General features: G+C 47.4%; 1 protein-coding gene across 1 annotated transcript in view; it reads left to right on the forward strand.

The window, feature by feature from the left end:
• The window catches only part of lrp5 (low density lipoprotein receptor-related protein 5), a 100,446-nt gene that overhangs the window by 38,430 nt on the left and 57,016 nt on the right, over positions 1-5,000 (forward strand). The window lies entirely within an intron of this gene.

The raw sequence follows: 5,000 nt of genomic DNA on the forward strand, positions 1-5,000 counted from the left end.
ACATTGCTGAGCGTTACCACATGTTGCATATGGAAGGAGTCATTAGAAAATGGGTGCTGATCATTAAAAGACCCCAATCAACATAAATGGTTGTCGCATGTAAGGCTGCTCAGTGGATTAACCTTTTATTGTTGTTTATTTTCTGTCACTCTTGAAGATTAACAATGAGTCACTTTCAACATTGAGCTCAGTTGAAGCTGCACAGATCATCAGGTGTGTTCTGTTGCGTGACAACAAGAGGATTTATGATAAATACACTTAATCACATGATGTTCAAGCTTTTGTGCTGAATTTAGTTTTTCTAAATGACAGGGGTGTTTCTGATTCTCACAGCTGCCAACATTTCATTTGTTATTTTTGGTTTATTTTAGTATTCTATTATTTCAACTGGGAGGAGCTCGGAGTAGAGCCGCTGCTCCTCCACATCCAGAGGAGCCAGCTGAGGTGGCTCGGGCATCTGTTTCAGATGCCCCCCGGACGCCTCCCGAGGGAGGTGTTCCGGGCATGTCCCTCCGGTAGGAGGTGTCAGGGCAGACCCAGGACACGCTGGAGGGACTATGTCTCTCGGCTGGCCTGGGAACGCCTTGGGGTGCCACCGGAGGAGCTAGAGGAAGTGTCTGGGGCGAGGGAAGTCTGGGCCACTCTGCTCAGACTGCTGCCTCCGCGACCCGGCCCCGGATAAAGCGGTAGCCAATGGATGGATGGATATTATTTCAACTCTTCCCTGAGCAGTCAATCCATCAAAACATTGGCAGGTGTGTGAATTAAGAGCTTGATCACGCTTCATATTCATGCTCATACTCCATATTAACTTCAGCACAATCTGTTCTGTTTACTTACAAAATAAATTAGATGTGTTAAAAATGTGAAAAAATGAAATATATACATTCCACCTTGACATATGATAAACATAACAAGACAAACACTCAAAGATATGCTTGATATAGTACAGCTGCTAAGCATTAATAACTATGCTGCAAATGGCACATTTATTATATTACCAGATCTATTATAATGCCCAGTTTTTGAACCAGATGAATATCATCAAATTAACTTCTTTTTCTCTTTTTCATTTGTAGAGCAGGAATACATGTTGAAATGAAACATAATTCATCACAGTTCAGTTAGTCTTTAGCAATATGTACTATATGTTGATAAAGTTGTGACACTGCCTGAAACTCTAGTTTCTTTACCATTCTGATGTTTGATTGGACGTCAGCTGCTCACCTTCATTGCAGCAACGTACTTCCTTACAAAAAGTGGCTCCTCCTTCAGTAGTGAATGAGCAGTTTGATGGCGGGTGTACTAAATGAGATGGCTTGTGAGTTTATGTGAAAAGTGACGTATTTGTTGGCTGTGTGACATTGTGAAAAGTGTGTGATTGTTTCATTTCTACATGTATTCCTGCTCTACAAAAGCAGCACAAACAAAACACTTCAGTGCTGATAAAACCTATGAGCTCATTTGTTTTGGGATAAATGTGTTCGTTTTTAGTCCAATGAAATAGCTTGTAAAACAGGCTGTCAGACATGAAGGGCCAGAATTCTATACGAGTCCTGTCCACAGGAGGCTCGTCTCCGCCAGCCCACCAAGACAATCACAGCCATTTCAAACTAAACGTTGATTTTTCTTACAACACAGTTCTCAAGAGTAGTGACGCTGAGATGTCGCTGACGCTGCCATGAAAGCTACCAAACTAGCATTAGCCTCAAAGCCATGCTGTCAGGTGAGCTTCTAAAAACACTCCTGACGTAACAGCTGTAGGAAGGTTTCATTCAAAGGAGCTTTCTCTTCAGGTTGCTGTCATTTTGGGAAGTAATTTGTTTGGTTTTGTGAAAAAAGAAGATATTCATCATGTGTTTTCTGTGCCAAAGCAAAGAAAAACGTTCAGGTTTGAATTTCAAGGTTATTATGGCAGTGTTGTGCTGGTCCAGCACACTCCAGGAAATGGGGCTGTATGTGAGAAGCCCCGTTGCCACGACAACGTTTCACACCACGACACCAAATCCCTGAAAACAAGGAGAGTGTTTCCACTGCAGCAGCAGAGACGATGATGTCGTTAGTCTGCCGGCCATGGGAGGGCGCTGCTGCTTGATTGGGTAATGAAAGCACACAGTGCAGAGAAGAAGACGCTATAAACTGAAGGAACTGTAGAGAACCAGACCTCCTCGTGGACTGATGACTCAGCAGAAACTGTAGAGAACCAGTCCTCCTCGTGGACTGATGACTCATCAGAAACTGTAGAGAACCAGACCTCCTAGAGGACTGATGACTCATCAGAAACTGTAGAGAATCAGACCTCCTAGAGGACTGATGACTCATCAGAAACTGTAGAGAACCAGACCTCCTAGAGGACTGATGACTCATCAGAAACTGTAGAGAACCAGACCTCCTAGAGGACTGATGACTCATCAGAAACTGTAGAGAACCAGTCCTCCTTGTGGACTGATGACTCATCAGAAACTGTAGAGAACCAGTCCTCCTCGTGGACTGATGACTCATCAGAAACTGTAGAGAACCAGACCTCCTCGTGGACTGATGACTCATCAGAAACTGTAGAGAACCAGACCTCCTAGAGGACTGAGGACTCATCAGAAACTGTAGAGAACCAGTCCTCCTAGAGGACTGATGACTCATCAGAAACTGTAGAGAACCAGACCTCCTAGAGGACTGATGACTCATCAGAAACTGTAGAGAACCAGACCTCCTCGTGGACTGATGACTCATCAGAAACTAGAGAACCAGACCTCCTAGAGGACTGATGACTCATCAGAAACTGTAGAGAACCAGACCTCCTAGAGGACTGATGACTCATCAGAAACTGTAGAGAACCAGACCTCCTAGAGGACTGATGACTCATCAGAGGCTACCAGGAGAGTCTCTACCATAAAGTCCTGACCTGGAGGATCAAACTAGAATAAGGGCCGCCAGTCAAACCACCACGGCTCCAACATGTTTGTTTACTGCTGGATCGGGGGGGGGGGGGGGGGGGGGTGACCAGGTACAGTAACAGGCCCAGAACCTCCGTCAGTTTGCAGGAGGGACCAGAGACCTGAACCATCTCTCCACCTTGAGAGTCCATTAAAATCGTCGTGGCTCCAGAGCGTCAGCAACTGAAAGCTGTGAGCGGGATCAAACTGTCTCCACCTGCCTCTACGTCACTGTGATAACGTGTCTCCACCCGCCTCTACGTCACTGTGATAACGTGTCTCCACCCGTCTCTACGTCACTGTGCTAACGTGTCTCCACCCGCCTCTACGTCACTGTGCTAACATGTCTCCACCCGCCTCTACGTCACTGTGCTAACGTATCTCCACCCGTCTCTACGTCACTGTGCTAACGTGTCTCCACCCGCCTCTACCTCACTGTGCTAACGTGTCTCCACCCACCTCTACATCACTGTGCTAACGTATCTCCACCCGCCTCTACGTCACTGTGCTAACGTGTCTCCACCCGCCTCTACGTCACTGTGCTAACGTGTCTCCACCCACCTCTACGTCACTGTGCTAACGTGTCTCCACCCACCTCTACCTCACTGTGCTAACGTGTCTCCACCCGCCTCTACGTCACTGTGCTAACGTGTCTCCACCCGCCTCTACCTCACTGTGCTAACGTGTCTCCACCCGCCTCTACCTCACTGTGCTAACGTGTCTCCACCCGCCTCTACGTCACTGTGCTAACGTGTCTCCACCCGCCTCTACCTCACTGTGCTAACGTGTCTCCACCCACCTCTACGTCACTGTGCTAACGTGTCACCACCCGCCTCTATGTCACTGTGCTAACGTGTCTCCACCCGCCTCTACCTCACTGTGCTAACGTGTCTCCACCCACCTCTACATCACTGTGCTAACGTATCTCCACCCGCCTCTACGTCACTGTGCTAACGTGTCTCCACCCGCCTCTACGTCACTGTGCTAACGTGTCTCCACCCACTTCTACGTCACTGTGCTAACGTGTCTCCACCCGCCTCTACGTCACTGTGCTAACGTGTCTCCACCCGCCTCTACGTCACTGTGCTAACGTGTCTCCACCCGCCTCTACCTCACTGTGCTAACGTGTCTCCACCCACCTCTACGTCACTGTGCTGACCTGGCCGTGCTAAGTGGCCACGGTGTGGACGGAGGAGAAGCTAGTTAGACCTGGCCGGTGGCGGCGGCCATGTTGATTCCCACGATGCTAAAACAATGGAGCCTTATTGTAGAAAACACAACGGTGTGTCAGTTTGTCTGTGCTTCTGTCAACGTGTCCATGTGGACGGAGCACGGCAGCCAATCACTGACCACCGCTCACAATCACTACCACAATGCTCCATTGTGTGGGCCTAGTCAACTGTGTGTGTGTGTGTGTGTGTGTGTGTGTGTGTGTGTGTGTGTGCTTGCTTCTAATTTGTTTTGCTTGGCTGGTTAAATTGAAGGCGTTTGTTATTGTGCTGGAAGCAGAGAGAGAGAGAGGGGGCAAGTGTGTGTGTGTGTGTGTGTGTGTGTGTGTGTGTGTGTGTGTGTGTGTGTGTGTGTGTGTGTGTGTGTGTGTGTGTGTGTGTGTGTGTGTGTGTGTGTGTGTGTGTGTGTGTGTGTGTGTCTCAGAATGAAGTCAAGTGAAGAGAAAGCCAGAATCCAACAGGTTTTCTACTTGTGTTGGTGTGAAATAGAACCAAGGTTCCAAAGCAGCCAGATTCTTCCAGTTGGTTGAGATGAAACTGCACAAAGAGCAGAACGTGTGTTTATCATCTGGGAACTATAGACTTTCATCGTCTTCATAATTCTGCTTTACAGTCACGGCTTTGATTTCAGTTGAGCTGAAATGAAACAAAGATGTGAAAGATAAGATAAGTCAGTTTGTAAAAATAAAACCACATTTTCACTTTGGACTAATAAACACAGATATTAGTCTCATGTTGTGAGCACGTCGCTTTCTACTCTCCTCCCCTCGCTATAACATGTGGAGTTCCCCAGGGACCAGTCCTGGGCCATTCTTATTCTTATTTATATGAATGATTTGCC

Source organism: Blennius ocellaris (genome assembly GCF_963422515.1).
Source record: "Blennius ocellaris genome assembly, chromosome: 11".
Taxonomy (NCBI): domain Eukaryota; kingdom Metazoa; phylum Chordata; class Actinopteri; order Blenniiformes; family Blenniidae; genus Blennius; species Blennius ocellaris.